The sequence below is a fragment of the Lissotriton helveticus genome, chromosome 7 (assembly GCF_964261635.1).
Source record: "Lissotriton helveticus chromosome 7, aLisHel1.1, whole genome shotgun sequence".
In the NCBI taxonomy this organism is placed as follows: Eukaryota; Metazoa; Chordata; class Amphibia; order Caudata; family Salamandridae; genus Lissotriton; species Lissotriton helveticus.
The window spans coordinates 660,367,035-660,389,995 of NC_136068.1; positions in this window are offsets into that span (position 1 = coordinate 660,367,035).

A 22,961-nucleotide genomic window follows, 5' to 3' on the forward strand; every position below is an offset into this window, starting at 1 on the left:
CCTCCCAGGCGGTTTTGCTAGAGTGCAGCTTCTTGTAATGATTGGGTCTAGCAAGTTTCTCTCCTTCAGGACTTCTTTGCATAACAGATTTAATTAATGTAGAGGCACTCCTGGGTGAGCCATGGAGTGAACCCTATATATTGGATCAATTAATTTTTAAAAATGTTCCATTAATTAGGCAAATAATTGCTTGTGAAGTTCAACTCATGGGATCTAGTTGACCAGTCAATTAATATAAGGTTCACAAAGTTGTAAAGACTCTGCCAAATTAGAGCTACTCTGTCCTTTTTTAATACAATGCTAGGCCTCTTGGCTAACCTATGATTATTCTCAACCTGAATGACAGGGTAAACAATCCTAGAGAAATCTAATGATCCTTCTAAAATGGTATAAGACAACGTCAAGTTCAACAGATAATGATTACTGTCAGACTTAGCGTAGACTTTAAAATCAATCATTTTATGACCACATAGAAATATCCAATAAAAGGTAATATATCTAACTATAATGCACGCCTCTGGTAATGTAGGTTATCTTTGTTGGTCAGACAAAGACCTTCCATTGCAGGCCACGGGACAAAGATTAGGAAGGCAGTTGACCAGCTGTTACCCTATACGAAACGCATGAGGTGGAGTAAATAATAGGACTATCCCTGTGCTCATCTTCCTTGTCTGTTATTAGTTTAATAAATGTAAGTGGTTAGAAAGTTATATTAAAATACCCCCCCCCCTATAAGGCAAGGGAGCTTAATGTCATTATTATACACGAGCAGGCGACACTTTGGGCCTGATCACGAGTTTTGACAGATGGTTACTCCATTGCACACATGACGGATATCCCATCCGCCATTTTATGAGTTCCATTATGTTCTATTGGATATAATAAAAATAAAACTTGTAACATGGCAGGCCGGAAGTCCGTGTGTTTGTGATGAAGTAGCCCATTGGCCAAACTCATAATCAGGCCCTGTATGTCTCACTATATATATATATATATATATATATATATATATATATATATATATATATATATATATATATATATATATATATATATATATATATATATTCACTGAAAAAACCATAGGTTATAGACCATATATAGTTAGGAATTCGCATTTACAAAACCTTATTTTACTCACACAAAACCATCGAAATTCCATATATAGTTAGTTGCACTAACTATATATCGCGCACCCGCAATCCACTGCTGATGATGTCACATATTACATCATTCATGACATGGTCAGTGACATCACTGATGACATCACTGATGACATCTCAAATGACATCACTGATGACATCTCAAATGACATCACTGATGACATCACTGATGACATCTCATTTGACATTACTGATCACATCACTGATGATATCATTCATGTGATAATACGATGAACCTCTTCAGACTCTAATATAACCTTAGATACAATCAGTGTAAACAGACACTCACTGACTGTCACTCATCCATGGAGTTACTCACACACCTAGTCAGTCATGCAAAGAATCAATCACACCTCCATTTCCTCAACTATACAGTTATACACACCTTACTTATTCAAACATATACTAACACATATTTACTCTCTTATACAATCCCTGATACAAGTTCACAATGATCCATACCGCCACTCACACATTCACTGGCTCTTATGCACAGTTATTTATATATGTCAACTCTCACATGTACTGTGTTTTACATATGTACTTACTTTGACATGTAGCACTGAGATATCCATTCACTCACCAATACACTCATGCACACAGTCAACCGCCCATACAGCTGTTTCCACATCCACTTTTGAAACCATACATCTAGTGAATCAACTGCTCACACATCTATGCACAGAGTCATACACCTCCCAGCCACCCACACACACACTCAGTCTCCCATACCAATACTTGGGCAACCAATCAATAACCCATATAGTTACTCATATAGCTACTTATCAACACATGCAACAGTTTACAGAACAACAGACATAATGATGCACAAATTAAGACAGTTTAGTCACTAACCCATGCACTCAGTGAGACACATTTAATCACTCACTCATACAGTCAGTCATGCACCTACTAAATCCTTCATCCAGACACTTATACATCCACTCATTCTTCAAAATGTAAGACATATTTTAACTTTACAGAAACATACAGTCACTGGATGTTGTCATCAGTGATGTCATCAGTGATGTCATTTGAGATGTCATCAGTGATGTCATCAGTGATGTCACTGACCATGTCATGAATGATGTAATATGTGACATCATCAGCAGTGGATTGCGGGTGCGCGATATATAGTTAGTGCAACTAACTATATATGGAATTTCAATGGTTTTGTGTGAGTAAAATAAGGTTTTGTAAATGCGAATTCCTAACTATATATGGTCTATAACCTATGGTTTTTTCAGTGAATTTTCAAGGTTTTGTAAATGCTAATTCCTAACTATATATGGTCTATAACCTATGGTTTTTTCAGTGAATTTTCAAGGTTTTGTAAATGCTAATTCCTAACTATATATGGTCTATAACCTATGGTTTTTTCAGTGAATATATATATATACATACATATATAAACATATATCATCTGTATATCTATATAAATACAAACATAAATGCATGCATACATATACTTATATGCATACAGATGCATGTTATTTACATGAAAGTTGAAAAAACACTAATAAAAGCAAAGCTAAAAAGCCACCTCATTACAAACAGAATGGCTTTAACTTAAACGAGGGCGAGATCTATTGCATTTTCAATGCTTGTTTACTTTGGTTCCATCAAGAAGGCATTCAGATGTGTCACACATTTGCCATAAATTCTGAATGTTAGCACTCTAGTTGCACATTAGATCACTGTAGTAAAGCTACTGCTCACCAGGGACGTCTGCTGCTGGTATTCAAAGTGCATGTTTCAGTCTGCATGTCAGAATTTTTTTAATGAAATTGAAGAGGGTTTGAGAAGTCACTCAAAATGTGCCCTAATTTTTCTTTCTGCAGCACTAATCATAATTCATATGGCAAAATATACCCCCTCATTTTGTTCCTTTTTAAATTAAATGTTTTAAGAGTTACCACTTTATTCCAATCAAGATGGCTTCAGGTGTGCCATACCTTTGTAATAAGTAGGACTGTTAGCGCTCTAGTTGTTCTTTAGAACACTCTGGGACATTCTGTCATTGGGCTATACTTGGGCTACATCTGGGTGATATTTGGGCTACATTTGGGCTCTTTTGTCTCTGGTGGCCATTTTGGGAGACTGCATGTCAGAATTTTTTAATGAAATAGAAGAGGATTTGAAAAGTCACTCAAAATGTGCCCTAATTTTTCTTTCTGCAGCACTAATAATACCTTCTATTGCATAATATACCCCCTCATTTTGTTCCTTTTTAAATTAAATGTTTTAAGAGTTACCACTTTATTCCCATCACGATGGCTCCAGGTGTGCTATACCTTTGTAATAAGTAGGACTGTTAGCGCTCTAGTTGTTCTTTAGAACACTCTGGGACATTCTGTCATTGGGCTATACTTGGGCTACATCTGGGTGCTATTTGGGCTACATTTGGGCTCTTTTGTCTCTGGTGGCCATTTTGGGAGACTGCATGTCAGAATGTTTTAATGAAATAGAAAAGGATTTGAGAAGTCACTCAAAATGTGCCCTAATTTTTCATTCTGCAGCACTAATCATACTTTCTATGGCAAAATATACCCCCTCATGTTGTTTCTTTTTAAATTAAATGTTTTAAGAGTTACCACTTTATTCCAATCAAGATGGCTTCAGGTGTGCCATACCTTTGTAATAAGTAGGACTGTTAGCGCTCTAGTTGTTCTTTAGAACACTCTGGGACATTCTGTCATTGGGCTATACTTGGGCTACATCTGGGTGATATTTGGGCTACATTTGGGCTCTTTTGTCTCTGGTGGCCATTTTGGGAGACTGCATGTCAGAATGTTTTAATGAAATAGAAAAGGATTTGAGAAGTCACTCAAAATGTGCCCTAATTTTTCATTCTGCAGCACTAATCATACTTTCTATGGCAAAATATACCCCCTCATGTTGTTTCTTTTTAAATTAAATGTTTTAAGAGTTACCACTTTATTCCAATCAAGATGGCTTCAGGTGTGCCATACCTTTGTAATAAGTAGGACTGTTAGCGCTCTAGTTGTTCTTTAGAACACTCTAGGAGGCTGCAGTAGAACACAAAGGAATCAACTGACAGTCTCTGTCCTTGTTGGATGTACATGTTTTACTGAGAATGTCAGACTTCATTTTCACATGACTGAGAAAGATAATGTGAATTTACAGAAAATATGCTTTCAGTTTAGCTTATAGATCCCCTTCCAAACCACTGTGGGAAAGTCATGAGATATTAGTTTTCTTTCAAACAATATTCATGATATCACAGCAGAAGGTTTTTTCACATGGTAAAATCACCTTAGAACCCACCACAATTCCTAAAACGAGTATGGTACCATCAACAAATGATTTATAATGTAACTAAAGTCCTAAAACCCTCTATTAACTACAATGCTTTTTAATGAGGTGCTATCATGTATATTGGTCCCAAGATGGCTGCCAACACTTCTTGGATGAAGTGCTGACAGCCAATCAGATCAGATGTGTGGTTAGGCTCCGCCCAGATATATATCTTTTTTTGAACCTAAATTACTCAAAATCCACTGGAGCACATATATTGAGACCTAGCAAAGGCACATCAGGCTAACAGTCCCTACAATTTTGCCAAGTTTCGTGCAAATCCATTCAGCCGTTCGAGCTAAAAGTGAGGCCAACCGCCCTATGGAAATTAACATGGGAAAAACGCGTTTTGGGACCCCCCTTTTTTCTCGGCCCGCCCTTGATGAAACCCCCCCAAATTGTCAGGGGCTGCTCAGAAACAAAATGTTCCATTTTCCTGAAAATTTCAGCCAATTCCGTCCACAAACGCCAAAGTTATTAGACATAGAATTTTCAAAAATCCCATAGAGAAAAAATCCTAACTATATATACCTACTGGCGACCGCCAGTAGGTAATACACACACACATATATATATATATTCACTGAAAAAACCATAGGTTATAGACCATATATAGTTAGGAATTAGCATTTACAAAACCTTGAAAATTCACTGAAAAAACCATAGGTTATAGACCATATATAGTTAGGAATTAGCATTTAAAAAACCTTATTTTACTCACACAAAACCATTGAAATTCCATATATAGTTAGTTGCACTAACTATATATCGCGCACCCGCAATCCACTGCTGATCATGTCACATATTACATCATTCATGACATGGTCAGTGACATCACTGATGACAACATCCAGTGATTATGTGTTTCTGTAAAGTTTAAATATGTTTTACATATTGAAGAATGAGTGGATGTATAAGTGTCTGAATAAAGGTTTTAGTAGGTGCGTGATTGACTGTATGAGTGAGTGATTAAATGCGTCTTACTGAATGCACGGGTTAGTGACTAAACTGTCTAAAAGTGTGCATCAGTATGTCTGTTGTTGTGCAAGCTGCTGCACGTGTTAATCAGTAGCTATATAAGTAGCTATATGGGTTATTGATTGGTTGCACAAGTATTTGTATGGGAGACTGAGTGTGTGTATGGCTGGCTGGGAGGTGTGTGACTCTGTGCAGATCAATGTGTACTTGTATCAGTGATTCTATAAGAGAGTAACTATGTGTTAGTATATGTTTCAAAAATGTAAGGTGTTCTGTGTTTAACTGTATAGATGAGAAAATGGAAGTGTGATTGATTCTTTTCAGGACTGACTAGGTGTGTGAGTAACTCCATGGATGAGTGGCAGAGTGTGAGTGTCTGTATAGGTGTATGAGTGCATATGATAGTGTTGTAAAGATGAGTGATTGTATGTATGAATGATTGTATGAGTGAATGTGTGTGTAGACATAGGAATCAGTGAGTGCGTATGTAGTAACTAGTATTGGTGTGTCAATGGTTTCAAAAATGATACTCTCTATTTAACACTGGGTGTAACGGAGGTTATATTAGAGTGTGAGGAGATGCATTGTATTATCACATGAATGATATCATCAGTGATGTGATCATTGATGTCAAGTGAGATGTCATCAGTGATGTCATTTGAGATGTCATCAGTGATGTCACTGACCATGTCATGAATGATGTAATATGTGACATGATCAGCAGTGGATTGCGGGTGCGCGATATATAGTTAGTGCAACTAACTATATATGGAATTTCAATGGTTTTGTGTGAGTAAAATAAGGTTTTTTAAATGCTAATTCCTAACTATATATGGTCTATAACCTATGGTTTTTTCAGTGAATTTTCAAGGTTTTGTAAATGCTAATTCCTAACTATATATGGTCTATAACCTATGGTTTTTTCAGTGAATTTCAATGGTTTTTTAATAGCAAATATCATAAGCTGTCGAATGTCAAGTACGTGGTAAGTGAAAACATTTTCGTGTTTATGCACACTGATCTGCTTTGAATGGTGCCCCCCCCCCTCATTTCTATTAGGAGTACTCTCTCTTTGCAGATAGTGAAAGGTAGTTAACGCAGGTCTTTGCCCCCATTGTAATCCGTCGTGCCTGCTTCTCTCTCCATTTGATTCATTGTTATCCAAGTATTTACTGTTTTAGAATTAGTTCTCTTTGGTTCATTCTCTATTTACAAACAAACACAGAGTCGCAATACTCTGTTTAGTCTTTGCAGATAACGAAAAATCGTGTAAAAAAAAAGAAAAGGAATCGAGCAAAATCAGTAGGCCACTAATGGGATCTCTTTTTGACCTCGCTAAAATAGAAACATTAGGAACAACCCCTCATGACAAATACAAAACTAGTGAGATGAACTGAACTCCACACAATGATGGCTGCAAAACAGCTCGGCTCCGCCACCCACCCCGCCCAAAATAACGATAAAGAACGGCTGCCATGATTGGTTGCGGAATGACCACGACGGAGCTACGAAATGGTGCTGCTCTCATGCTAACCCCAGCTTCAGTCTGAAACATCCAGAAACACTGTAGACTACCAATTCGATCAGTTCCGGTAGCGCCCCAATGTAACCCGGTAGAGAAGAACTAGCCCTCCCCTCTTTGACTGATGGTTCTTGTTGCCTGTCCCTTCTGTTGTCATTTAACAGAACTATTTAACCTGCTGAAAGGGGTTGTGTTCCGACCGCTGGTTGGTGGAGACATTTTGACTATATTCTGTACCTGCGTTGTCGCGTAATGCGTCATATGACGCGCCGCGTTAGCGCATCCGGAAGTCATCCGGGGCGCGCAGCGCGTAACGTAAGCATAACAAGTCATGTGACTTGTTAATAAAACTTTTCATTGGTTCATTTTACTTTTCTTATTGTAATGATGAAAGGCTTGGTCATATGACCTAAAAATTACGCTTTTCATTACTTCCGAACATTATTTTTTCTTAAATATATGTTATAATGTTCCAGGCTAATGTACTTTCCCGGAAATTTTACAACTGTCCTGCAAGTAAAATATATTCTTTTTTCGAGAAAAAGAGCGTTTCTTCGTCCCATGACGGAGCCGTTGAGCAAAAGAGGGTCGACCTGCTGTCTTAGTCGCCGATACGCCTGAATATGAGATTCTTATCGATCACTTTGTTGCAGGAATAGAAAACACAACAGCCCTTGACCATTTATCTTTACTGCGTTCCTTCGTATTATACCTTTTACCCTTCATGTAATTGGTCTGCTTTATTTCACTTGCCTTTTAATGATTCTAAAACAGTGACTATTATTAAAAACTTTACCAATGTATATACTACTACCATGTTTTCTTTTAAAAACCTTTATTGTGAAAATTTCATTATACAAATACGAGCCTATAACCACGTGGGCCGGCCACGGAGCAAACTGTAATCGTATATGATAAATAGACATTTACACTGTAGAGGAACGTAACGGGCGGGCCATTAGGTTGCAAGAACTAAGGTGTCTAACAGTTACGGAATCGGTGGACGTACATTTTATAATTAAAATACGACAGGGCCAGTTACAATAAAATTATCTAGATATACATTTGCGGGCAAGTACCATGGGTGACGTTAATTCGAACTTTCAACAGTACAGTAATCAATAACACATCAGAACTTAATATCAATAGGGATGTCGAAATATTCAATCAATTCTCGTCCCCGCCCGCCATGTGCTTCAAAACTGCATACGTATCTCGTGATTTCAAGGTTCTGCAACCAGTACACAACAAGGAGTTACGAGTCCCATTTATTCTGGCGCCATTTTGGGCGAGGACGGGCAGGTCCAGGATATAGTCAAAATGTCTCTACCAACCATCGACTATGATGATGTTCATATGCTGTATTTATTAGAGTAACACTCAGATGTCCACATGAAATAAATTTGCCACAATCTAAACATGTCATTTTAATCTTTCCAAAGTTCTTCTAAATATTTGGGACAGTTTCCCTTGCCTCTGAAGCTCTCAGTGCCACTTCTTTGATGAATGTACTAGCAGGTCAGGGGTTCTCCTCCAAATCTCTCTTTTATGCAGCACTATAATTAATTGGTGCCACCTCTCCATATGACAATGCATGGTATAGTTACCACAACTATATTTTTTTTCGGTTCCTCTAGAGAGTTCATCGTGGCAGATGAAGCGTGTAACGTACCGGGCATTTACCTTTTTTTGCATGTACAGGAAAGGAAAAAAAAATCGAGCGTCCGAGTTCTAAGATGTCCCAGGCCCATTTTAGTGGACCAGGCCCAAATCCAAAGAACAGGCCGCCATTTTGAGAGTCCTGTTGCAGCCGCCTGTCGCTGTAGCATCAAGAGCAGCCGAAACTCAGCTGAATGGCAACTGAAACGGTAAAGGGGCGCCCCACTACAGCAGACGAGCCAGGCCCAAATCCAAAGAACTGCTATCTCACAGGCTAATGGGGCGACCCACGCCGAGTTTCAGCATTGTAGGATGACCACACAAGTACAGCAACTTGCTAGACATCACCTCGGTGCCATCCGGATCTCGGCGCCCCACTGCAGATGAAGTGCCTCTCAACTATGAAACCACCACGGTGACATCCGGATCTTGGCGCGTTGTGCTGCCTTCGGCCTATTCGCACATCGGTCCGCTACTGACGCCATCTCACAGGCTAATGGGGCGACCCACGCCGAGTTTCAGCATTGTAGGATGACCACACCAGTACAGCAACTTGCTAGACATCACCTCGGTGCCATCCGGATCTCGGCGCCCCACTGCAGATGAAGTGCCTCTCAACTATGAAACCACCACGGTGACATCCGGATCTTGGCGCGTTGTGCTGCCTTCGGCCTATTCGCACATCGGTCCGCTACTGACGCCATCTCACAGGCTAATGGGGCGACCCACGCCGAGTTTCAGCATTGTAGGATGACCACACCAGTACAGCAACTTGCTAGACATCACCTCGGTGCCATCCGGATCTCGGCGCCCCACTGCAGATGAAGTGCCTCTCAACTATGAAACCACCACGGTGACATCCGGATCTTGGCGCGTTGTGCTGCCTTCGGCCTATTCGCACATCGGTCCGCTACTGACGCCATCTCACAGGCTAATGGGGCGACCCACGCCGAGTTTCAGCATTGTAGGATGACCACACCAGTACAGCAACTTGCTAGACATCACCTCGGTGCCATCCGGATCTCGGCGCCCCACTGCAGATGAAGTGCCTCTCAACTATGAAACCACCACGGTGACATCCGGATCTTGGCGCGTTGTGCTGCCTTCGGCCTATTCGCACATCGGTCCGCTACTGACGCCATCTCACAGGCTAATGGGGTGACCCACGCCGAGTTTCAGCATTGTAGGATGACCACACCAACTTGCTAGACATCACCTCAGTGCCATCCGAATCTTGGCATCTCAACGCCTAGTGGTATCTTCCATACAAAAAATATTGTTACGCTGCCTTTGGCCCCATTCGCACATCAGTCCGCAACTTAGACATCACCTCGGTGCCATCCGGATCTTGGCATCTCAGCGCCTTGTGGTGTCTTCTATTCAGAAAATATTGTTGCGCTGCCTTTGGCCCCATTCGCACATCGGTCCGCTACTGACGCCATCTCACAGGCCAACGGGGCGCCCCACGCCGACTTTCAGCATTGTAGGATGGCCACACCAGTACCACAACTTGCAAGACACCACCTCGGTGCCATCCGGATCTTGGCATCTCAGCGCCTTGTGGTCTCTTCTACACCGGAAATATAGTAGAAAATATTGTTGCGCTGCCTTTGGCCCCATTCACACATCAGTCCGCTACTGACACCATCTCACAGGCCAACGGGGCGCCCCACGCCGACTTTCAACATTGTAGGATGGCCACAGAAGTGCGACAACTTACTAGACACCACCTCGGTGCCATCCGGATCTTGGCGCGTTGTGCTGCCTTCGGCCTATTCGCACATCGGTCCGCTACTGACGCAAACTCACAGGCCAACGGGGCGCCCCACGCCGACTTTCAGCATTGTAGGATGGCCACACCAGTGCGGCAACTTCCTACACACCACCTCGGTGCCATCCGGATCTTGGCGCGTAGTGAAGCTGCAGCAGCTGCAAATAAGCTTCAGACAGTGTTACAACCGCTGCTCAGAACTCTCAACTATGACACCACCTCGATGCCATCCGGATCTTGGCGCGTTGTATTGCCTTCGGCCTATTCGCACATCGGTCCGCTACTGACGCCGCCTCACGTGCCAACGTATTTTCTCCGCATTTTATACCCTATGCCGCATAACAGGTCATGTGACTTGTTTATAAAACTTTTCATTGGTTCATTTTACTTTTGGTTTCCTAATGATGGAAGGCTTGATCATATGACCTAAAAACAACACTTTTCATTGGATGAAAACTTTTTTTTTCCCCCAAACGATGAAAGCCCCACCTTGTTTCTGGATGTTTCAGACTGAAGCTGGCGTCACCATGAGAGCACCACCATCTCGTAGCTCCGTCGTGGTCATTCCGCGAGCAATCATGGCAGCCGCTCCCCACCAGAAGCCTGCAGGAGTCGGGGCCCCCAAAACTTTTGATGAATTCTCAAGGCGGAGGGGACGCTTTCGAGAATGGGGTCCAAGACCTAGCAGACAAGCGTCCGATTTCCAAGGTGTCCCAGGGCCATTTCAGTGGACCAGGCCCAAAAAGGAAACAGCCTGCCGCCATTTTGAGAGTCCTGTGACAGCCGCCTATCGCTGCACCGCAAGAGTGGGCGCAACTCAGCTGAATGGCGGATTTTGACACAGTGGACCAAAAGCGGACGGAATGGCAACTGAAACGGTAAAGGGGCGCCCCACTACAACAGATGAGACTCCACCTGGAGAGGCCCGTTCACGCCGCCTCCCCCGGGGCGCCCCACGCCGTTATTCGGAGCAGCATTGTAGGATACCAAAACCAGTGCGGCAACTTACTGGACATCACCTTGGTGCCATCGTTCTGCTGCCTTGGAACTATTCGCACAACAGTTTGCTACTGATGACCCACCCCCCGCGACGCCCCACGCCGTTATTTGCTGGGTGGCAACTTACTAGACATCACTTTTGTGTCATCTAGATTTCGGCGCGTTCTGCTGCCTTGGAACTATTCGCACAACAGTTTGCTACTGATCACCCACCCCCCGCGACGCCCCACGCCGGAAATCTGGACGTTGTGCTGCGTTGGGACTATTCGCACAGCCGACCGCTACTTCGTTGTTTTTCTCTAAAAATGTTTATATGTTATTACTATTTTTGTTTTCTTGTATATATTTATAAATTATTAAAGTTTTATAATCTTACTACTTTGTCGGAGTGCTATATATTTTTAATGTGACACATAATTGTAAAAACTTTGATGTACAAAGAGTCATCCCTGGAATCTTCCGCTTCACGCTCGGTCCCCTCCCCAATCACAATACAGAATGGTTTTCAGATAATAGCAACGCTTCTGCTGTGACGGATCTCATCGAGTGTGGGCCTTGATCTACTATAACTCCTTTGAAGACGGGTGATTCTTTACAGCTGTGGCCATAAACTACATCTGCAGGGCTAGCTGATACCCTAGGACCAGCCTGGACAATCGGACACAGAGGAAAAGGAGTGTCAGAGGGTGCGGTAGTGAATAGGGCGAAAGGGAGGTGTCGGGCGGGCACAGGGTGTGATTCTCAGGGAAGAACAGCGCAGATGGGGGGAGGTTTATTACCCATGCATAAAACAGAGAGCGGGGGTGACCACTGCCTGGGGGAGATGCTTGCGAGGGTGGGGAGCCATGCTAAGGATCGACAGCGTGCACAGAGTGGGTCTGGTCAAGGCATCTAAAATGGCTGCCGTGCACGACAAAAGTGTGGCATTTGAAAAAAGACAAGATGGCGCACACAATGTTTTTCAACAATTCCTGATTTCCTTCGAATCGAACGTTAACAGACGTTGGGGCATATTACCAAGGTTAAGCGATATTTATCCCTAACGATGCTTAGCAACGATTTTTTTACCGTCAGAAATTATCGCAGATAAACCTTGCTATTATCAAGGTTTATCGCAAATACGATAAAAAACGAGCGCAATGCATTAATGTCGCTGAAAACTCCGCGATATTCATGCATTACCGAGCTAATGCTCTTAGCCATGTTATCCACCTCCCATTGGATAACATGGCTAAGAACTGCTCAGGGCAGCTGTTACTTTTTGGAGATATTCGCGCTTATCTCGAATATTTCCAAAAGTTGATAATAGGAGATAGCGATGTTAGCGACTGTTTCCAGTCGCTAACATCTTGGCATGCCCACTTTGCATGTCATTAGTGATAAATATCACTCACATGCAAAGTGGGACCCAAGATGGTCGCTATCTCCTACTAGCCGTCGCTAACTGGTGTTAGCAACAGCTAGGTAATACACATATAATTTTATCTCCGCGAAGCGGAGCGCTGTTACAGATATATATCTTGTTTTTGAACGTTAATTTCTCAAAATGCACTGAAGCACATATATTGAGACATAGCAAAGGCACATCGGGCTACCAGTCCCTAATATTTTACCAAGTTTCGTGCAAATCCATTCAGCCGTTCGATTATTATTATTATTATTTTTTTTTGCCCCGCGGGGCCCTTTTAAAACCTCCACATCAAACCTAGGGGGTCAGCGAGGATCTACTATGCCCCCTTATGGTCATCAGCCGTTCGATTATTATTATTATTTTTTTTTTTGCCCCGCGGGGCCCTTTTAAAACCTCCACATCAAACCTAGGGGGTCAGCGAGGATCTACTATGCCCCCTTATGGTCATTTGCCCCTTCGCTTTGGCCTCCTCTTGTCTCTCAATCCTACCGAGAGACAAGATGGCGGCCGCTACGGACTGTTTGGAATGTTGACAGACGCCGGAGAACCAATCAGCTTCGCAAAGCTCCGTAACGCGAAAAGTACGCGAAGCGGAGCGCTGTTACAGATATATATCTTTTTTTGAACGTTAATTTCTCAAAATCCACTGGAGCACATATATTGAGACCTAGCAAAGGCACATCGGGCTACCAGTCCCTAATATTTTGCCAAGTTTCGTGCAAATCCATTCAGCCGTTCAATTATTATTTTTATTATTTTTTTTTGCCCCGCGGGGCCCTTTTAAAACCTCCACATCAAACCTAGGGGGTCAGCGAGGATCTACTATGCCCCCTTATAGTTATTTCCCCCTTTGTTTTGACCTCCTCTTGTCTCTCGATCCTACCGAGAGACAAGATGGCGGCCGCTACAGACTGTTTGGAATGTTGACAGACGCCGGAGAACCAATCAGCTTCGCTTCACAAAGCTCCGTTGCGCGAAAAGTCCGCGAACCAGAGCGCTGCCTGGTCCGCGCTTACAGATATATATCTTTTTTTAAACGTTAATTTCTCAAAATCCACTGGAGCACATATATTGAGACCTACAAAAGGCACATCGGGCTACCAGTCCCTACAATTTTGCCAAGTTTCGTGCAAATCCATTCAGCCGTTCGGGCTAAAAGTGAGGCCAACCGCCCTATGGAAAACTCAATGTTAAAAACACGTTTTGGGACCCCCCTTTTTTCTCGGCCCCCACTGGACGAACCCCCCCCAAATTTTCAAGGGCTGCTCAGAAACAAAATGTGCCATTTTCCTGAAAATTTCAGCCAATTCCGTCCACAAACGCCAAAGTTATTAGACATAGAATTTTCAAAAAACCCATAGAGAAAAAATCCTAACTATATATACCTACTGGCGACCGCCAGTAGGTAATATATATATATATATATATATATATATATATATATTCACTGAAAAAAACATAGGTTATAGACCATATATAGTTAGGAGTTAGCATTTACAAAACCTTGAAAATTCACTGAAAAAAAAATAGGTTATAGACCATATATAGTTAGGAATTGGCATTTAAAAAACCTTATTTTACTCACACAAAACCATTGAAATTCCATATATAGGTAGTTGCACTAACTATATATCGTGCACCCGCAATCCACTGCTGGTGATGTCACATATTACATCATTCATGACATGGTCAGTGACATCACTGATGACATCACTGATGACATCCCAAATGACATCACTGATGACATGACTGATGACATCTCATTTGACATCAATGACCACATCACTGATGATATCATTCATGTGACAATACAATGCATCTCCTCACATTTTAATATAACCTCTGTTACACCCAGTGTTAAATACAAAGTATAATTTTTGAAACCATTGACACACCAATACTAGTTACTACATACGCACTCACTGATTCCTACGTCTACACACACATTCACTCATTCACCCATACAATCATTCATACATACAATCACTCATCTTTACAACACTATCATATGCACTCATACACCTATACAGACACTCACACTCTGCCACTCATCCATGAAGTTACTCACACACCTAGTCAGTCCTGTAAAGAATCAATCACACTTCCATTTTCTAATCTATACAGTTAAACATAGAGCACGTTACATTTTCAAACATATACTAACACATACTTACTCTCTTATACAATCATTGATACAAGTACACATTGATCTGCACAGAGTCACACACCTCCCAGCCAGCCACACACACACTCAGGGGCCGATTAGGATGGCGGACGGAAATGGGTACTGTCCGCCATGGTGGGGGAAATTTTACTCCCGGCTGCGCCGCGGAGAAACCGCGGTTGGGATTAGGATATTCATGTCACGAAACTCCGACCGCGGCGGACGGAACACAACCAACACCGTCCGCGGTGGACGGAACACAACCAAGTCCGTCCGCGGCGGACGGAGTCCAATGAACAACCACTGCCGCGGACGGAAATGACCGCGGAAAATAAAACATGTACCGCCATCCCTGAGAATACTCCGTGGCCGCAATTAGGATAAATCCGCCCGTACAACGGAACTCACAGCCATCCACGTCCGCGGCGGAAACAATGCAACGAGAACCACAGCATCAGGGCGGAAGGCCAACACGCACAACATCCCTAGCGCCTAACAAATGTATGAAAGTGCACCGCAAGTCCTAAGCAAACATACGAACATTGACAAGGCCCCCCCCCCCAGCACAAGCCACCATGACACGTCCCAATTATCCAATAATGCACACAAGTCAACACGCCCACCTACCACCTGACTGCCAACAACCATCGAGACACGACTATAAAAAGACACCCCCACACAACCACAATCCCTTGCACCACAGCATTGCTGCCAGCAAGAGGGCCATTCGAGACACTGCGAACTCACATAAAATCACATAGAAGACACCCACCCACCACCCTACCACACAAACACCCACCACACAAATCCTACACATCACACACCACACACCTGCACCTCCCAACTCACTCAACTCACACACTGAGCACCACACACCATGGCACCCAAAAAAAAACCCAAATTCACGGAGACAGAGTTGCGGGTAATGGTAGATGAAATTATCCGTGTGGAGCCCAACATCTTCGGGGCCCAAGTCCAGCAGACGACCGTGGCGCAAAAGAACCACATGTGGGACAGGATCGTCACTCGTGTGAATGCGTCGGGGACTGTGCCGAGGACCAAGCACGACATTCAGAGGCGGTGGCATGACCTTAAGACCAGGGTCAAGGGCATCCGAGCGAAAAACCACGCCAGAGCCAATCTTACTGGCGGTGGCACACCCCCGGAGCCCATACCCTACACCGATTGGGAGGAGAAGGTGCTGGTGATACTACACCCAGAGAGCCTAGACGGCCTTGACGAAGGAGAAGAGACTGGTGAGTACAAACCAAGCACCACGATCAGCACGACATGGTCAGGCTCACACAACTGAGAAGAAACATCCCCCACGCCCCAACCCATGCACGTCGGACACCAACACACTAACATGTCCATGGCTCCCAACAGGCCCCCATGTTCACGGGGAGGGTGGTGGTGGTGGTGGCGGTGGTGAAGGGTGGGGTGTGTGAGAGGCCCAAACTACAACTCCCAACAGGCCCCCATGTGCACGGGGAGGGTGGCGGTGGTGGAGGGTGGGGTGTGTGAGAGGCCCAAACTACAACTCCCAACAGGCCCCCATGTTCACGGGGAGGGTGGTGGTGGTGGTGGCGGTGGTGGAGGGTGGGGTGTGTGAGAGGCCCAAACTACAACTCCAACAGGCCCCCATGTGCACGGGGAGGGTGGCGGTGGTGGAGGGTGGGGTGTGTGAGAGGCCCAAACTACAACTCCCAACAGGCCCCCATGTTCACGGGGAGGGTGGTGGTGGTGGTGGCGGTGGTGGAGGGTGGGGTGTGTGAGAGGCCCAAACTACAACTCCCAACAGGCCCCCATGTTCACGGGGAGGGTGGTGGTGGTGGTGGCGGTGGTGGAGGGTGGGGTGTGTGAGAGGCCCAAACTACAACTCCCAACAGGCCCCCATGTTCACGGGGAGGGTGGTGGTGGTGGTGGCGGTGGTGGAGGGTGGGGTGTGTGAGAGGCCCAAACTACAACTCCCAACAGGCCCCCATGTGCACGGGGAGGATGGCGGTGGTGGAGGGTGGGGTGTGTGAGAGGCCCAAACTACAACTCCCAACAGGCCCCCATGTGCACGGGGAGGGTGGCGGTGGTGGAGGGTGGTGTGTGTGAGAGGCCCAAACTACAACTCCCAACAGGCCCCCATGTGCACGGGGAGGGTGGCGGTGGTGGTGGAGGGTGGGGTGTGTGCGACAGGAAACAGAAATGTCTACAAATCAATGTAACCATGTACTGTCCACATTACTGACCTGCTCGATCTTGTCCCTCAGGTGATCGTCAACTGACTGGGGAAAGCAGTACCCGGCCGCCAGCCTCGCCTCCCACACCTACAGGACTCTCTGCCGACGACGACACAGGCAGCTCCGGGGCGGAGGATGGAGCGGGACCAAGCACGCAGCCAGGGCCATCTGGCTCACAGGGACTCCCGGGACCGACCAACGTCGCATGTGTGACTCCCGCGGCACCCGTCTCTGTGATCTGCACAGTCCCCACCACCACCAGTACCACCAGTACCACCACTACCACCACTACCACCACTACCACGAGCACCACGACTCCTGCCGGTGCCACCCAGCATGACCCAGCGCGCAACGCTGGTCCAACGGCCCCACACACAAGCAGGGTGAGTGGGCCACAAACACAGGCAACGGGACAACTGCCAATCAGGCGACCCACACACCGCCGGTCAGAGGAGGGACAGCTACCCGAGCCAGTGGCACAGTCCCTACAAGCTCTTGCCAGGTGCCAGGCCTCATACGACCGGTCCCAGGCAAACGCTGATCGTGTTCACGAGGACTCAGTGGACAACACCAACAGCCTGCGCGAGATCTCTGGCATCCTTGGCCAGATGTTGGTGATCATGGGCCAGCAGGCAACGATGTGGAGGGAATGGGTTGCCCGGAACAACCCCCCCCCCCTCCACCATGTGTGTCAGCGCCACCGCCACCGTCACCTCCGCCTCCCCCGTCGCCTCCGCCTCCGCCTCCACCGCCGCCACCACCACCTGAGCCCCTGGCGACGGATGTGGCCCATCACCAACCTGCCCTCCCAGCTGCCTCTGTACCACCTCCGAGACGGAGGGGGCGGCCGAGGCAGGAAGTTGCTGAGAGCAGTGTTGGAGCGCCAGGCACACGCTCCAAGAGGGGACGACCTTGACAATGCCACTGCCTGTGCCAGACATTCACCCTGCAAACCATCCTGTCCCACATAGACAATCATTGCCACTGGTCTGCTGGACTAGCCTGACACCCCCCAATGTGGTGTCAGCACGGACATTTCATCTGCCATTACCTACAACTCCAACTCCCTCCCTCCCACTTACTTGTATATATTCACCAGCACAAAAGCACAACCTGTCAATAAATTGCATTTACTCACACAATGATGTTTTGCCTCCATGTTTATTCACATGATTGCCATCAGATACAGACGTAAACAGGTACAGGGATCATAGTCGCACATGATCATGGCGCTGCGGGAGTGACCTAGAGAAAACCAGAGACAGCAAACACACGTCAGTAAAGAGATTCACACACATCACAACACAATGCACAGCAACATTACACAAACGACAACCATCACACAAGCATGGGATGGGAGCACACACATCATGGACACTCCTATGTCCAAAGACATGAAGACACACATGTGCAACCATCACAAACCACACCCAGCTGAATAACCCCATATCCACACAACACCAGAAAACATACATGAGGCATTGTCAACCGCCACTAGAGGTAGATACTCACATTCAAGGGAAGTAGCGATCAATGAGCTGGCGCCTCTGGTCCACACCTTCCTCCTCACCACTATCCTCATCAGTCGACATGGGTGGGATGGGAGGCCGAGGAACTCCTTCGTCTTCAGGGTCCAACAGCAGTTCAATGTCATTGCGTACTGCCAGGTTGTGGAGCATGCAGCAGGCAATCACGATCTTGCATACTTTTCCTGGTGAGTAAGGCAGTGCCCCTCCGGTCTTATCGAGGCACCGAAACCTAGACTTCAGCAGTCCAAAGGTACGTTCGATGACTCTCCGTGTCCTTCCATGTGCCTCATTGTACCGCATTTCACCCGCCGTCCTCGGATTACGTAGGGGACTGAGGAGCCAGGGCCGGTTTGGGTAAGCCGAGTCGCCTATGTAGGGGGATGACAGAGACAAACATCAGAACAAGATATGGTGGGTACCCCATGCAACACAGAGATCACAAGAGTCCCCACTGCACACTCACCAACAAGCCACGCTTGACCGGGTGGCAGATTTGCCATGAGTCGTGGGACATTGCTGGTTCGCATGATGTGGGCGTCATGTGCGGATCCAGGAAATCTTGCACACACATGGGAGATGATGTTGCTCGCCAGGCACACCACCTGCACGTTCAGCGAATGAAAGTGTTTCCGATTCCTGAACACTTGTTCGCGTGCCCGTGGTGGAATGAGCGCGATGTGCGTGCCATCAATTGAGCCCACAACGTGAGGTATGTGGCCCAGTGCATAGAAACCAGCTTTGACAGCTGGCAACTCTTCCGGACGTGGGAAATGTATGTACTCATCCTTGTACAGCATCATAGCTGTTAACACATCCCGAAGAACCGTGCTGAACATTGCCTGTGACATACCCCCGGCACCTCCAACTGTATACTGAAATGTGCCAGTAGCGAAGAAATGTAGTACCGCCATGACCTTTGCAGTGGGTGTAAACGAGCCAGGATACGTTCTACGTGGCTGCAGATGAGGAGCCAATTGAGCCACAAGCTCCAGCAACCGACGTCGATCCAGCCTGAATTTCCGAATCACCTCCTCGTCTACCATATCCTCCAGCTGAGTGTATGGGCGATGCACATTTGGAGCCCTCCTGTGTGGGAGAGAGATGTAACTTAGGTCAACGTACAAACGACGCATACGTGTACAACTCCATCACATGTGTACCTTACTGACATAACTCCAGTCGTCACCCTAATGTATCGTAGACACATCACAGACACTCATGCAACTGCATGCACACAAACGATAAGTTTACACACGCCATGTCATCAAGCACAAATGCCACCACCAATGATGATGTGCATACGGTAATGACATGCATGGTGACAGAACGTATAAATCACATACACGGAATGCATGTGTACCACCACCACTGTAGTCACCTCGACACAACAATAAACCGACAACAGATGCATGAATTGGCCACACAGCCGTGATGTACTGTGTAGTTGTGAAGATGTAACAACGTCTGTAGGGTCAAACCCGACGTCAACACGTACGAATGCACATCTGTTGGCCATTGTGTGCCGACCGATGTCCATTGTATGGACACACATGCTATATTGTATGACATATGACCTTTCACAATCACGCTCACATCCCTCATGACGCAACTGCACACAACACATCACGGTGCAGCGTCTGACAAGATCACATATTTGGCGCCGCCATGGCGGTGCTCAACTTCCGCTACTTCCCAAAGGCAGAATGCGGCCTGGGTCCCTCTTCCCATTGGCTGCATGTGCAGGGACCGTGACGGGCACACATCGGCAACCGCACGTGCAAGCTTCAGGCACGGATGCTTCAGTTGCAACAATGTACTATCACTGGCGCCTCCATGGCGGGGCACGTACACAGCGGGGGAGGTGCAGGCCTATACACCCTGCAGATGTACTCAATGGACATGCCAGTTCATGACCCCCCTTACAGTCACCTTGCATCATCCACCGTACACCGGCCGGAGCGGCCGGCCCATGAACAACCGCCGTGCCCGGCCATGAACACAACCGCCATGGCCGTGCCCGGCCATGAACAACCGCCGTGCCCGGCCATGAACACAACCGCCATGGCCGTGCCCGGCCATGAACAACCGCCGTGCCCGGCCATGAACACAACCGCCATGGCCGTGCCCGGCCATGAACAACCGCCGGTCCCGGCCATGGCGGTTGTGTTCATGGCCGGGCACGGCGGATGTTCATGGGCCGGCCGCTCCGGCCGGTGTACGGTGGATGATGCAAGGTGACTGTAAGGGGGGTCATGAACTGGCATGTCCATTGAGTACATCTGCAGGGTGTATAGGCCTGCACCTCCCCCGCTGTGTACGTGCCCCGCCATGGAGGCGCCAGTGATAGTACATTGTTGCAACTGAAGCATCCGTGCCTGAAGCTTGCACGTGCGGTTGCCGATGTGTGCCCGTCACGGTCCCTGCACATGCAGCCAATGGGAAGAGGGACGCTGGCCGCATACGGCCAATCGCAAGTAGCGGAAGCTGTGCACCGCAACAACAGGGCCAGTCATTGGCCCATTTCACGATCACGCTCCCAGGGCTGACCAATTGCTGGCGACGTATGCCACTGACACGTGCTGAGGGCCCTATATATGTGTCTTGGCCAACATGAAACTTCCTACCCTGGGGGCCAGTGCTGCCTGTGACCATCACCTCGACCTGCTGCTGCTGCTGAGCTGACCACCGACTGCTGCCTGTGACCATCACCTCGACCTGCTGCTGCTGCTGAGCTGACCACCGACTGCTGCCTGTGACCATCACCTCGACCTGCTGCTGCTGCTGAGCTGACCACCGACTGCTGCTCTAGTGCCATACTCCGTGATCTTGCCATGTCGAGAGGCAAAGAGATCCGGTCTCGACCCTTCACCGCCGCGGAGCTTGATGTCCTCGTGGACGGTGTACTCCGCAACTATGGACGCCTCTACGGCGCACCGGGACGGGTGGTAAGTGCAGTGTGGGACATGTTGGTGTGCATGAGGGGGCCAAATGATCAGGCCTATTTATATCTTAGCTGTGTAGTGTGGGCTAGACATATGTTCCTGATTGTGCATGGCTGCTGACAGTAACGTCTTGCCCCTATGTGTGTGACAGGCCACCTGTCCACTGACTTAAACCCTTTTGTCTCCCATCATGGTAGGTCAAGCTGCACCTTCGCAAGGACCTGTGGAGGACCATAGCACGGGAAGTACGGGCATTGGGGGTGTGCAACAGACGACATACACACTGCCACAAACGCTGGGACGACATTTCCAGGCTGAGCAAGAATGTAGCGGAAGTAACACTGGGCCTGATTCCAAGGATGCCCCGTCTGGCCCGACGCTCCATGACCCCTCTCATGCACCGTATCATTGCAGTGACGCATCCTGAACTGGCCGAACGTCTGAGTGCCGATCAACAGCAAACTAGCGGTGAGCATACTGTCTGTGTAGGAAACTTGTGAGTGCTATGCATGTATTGGTGCACAGACACACCATTGAGTTCCGTGTTGCGTATGTATGCCTGTGATGGCATTTTGGTCCCATTGGGTGGTACTCATTTGACATCCAGGTCCGCCATGTTGACACGCCACTTGCTTAGTAGTTGAGTGTTAAAGCACATCCCCTAGTGGTCCATGTCCCCATGGCAGAAAATGTGAGGATGACTGGTAGGGGTGGGCCATGTGCAGGCTGAGGGCTCATGAACCTTTGTCTGCTATGTGATTTGGCTATCCTGTTCCTTCTGTACGTGAGTGTGCCCATGACTCACACATCTTTTCTGTGCATTTCAGCTTTGACAGAGGACACTCAGCCACAGACGGTGGAGAGTAGCCGAGGAAATGAGTCCGGCTCAGACTTCGCACACACGCAGACTGACACGGAGGAGGCCAGCGCCGGAGAGGGGGACAGGACCGTCCCTGAGGACTCGCATGTGGAGACACCATCGTCCTCCTCGTCGGACACTCTTGGTGAGCCTGCACTGTTGTCACAGACTGGGAGTGGGCACTCATCACCTTCTGTCGGAAGACAGCACACAGGGCCCACACTTCCGCCAACTGCACCATGTATTGTTCGTGGCCGAAGGAGTAGGGGGAGCAGAGTGGCGTTCGGTGCAGGCACCGCTGCCCCTGCCACGGTGAGCCAAAATGCACTGTGTGCTGAGGCCGTTGATCTGCTGCGACAGCTGTGTGTGGGTCAGACCAATATGACAAATGCTTTCCAGGATCATGATAGGAAGT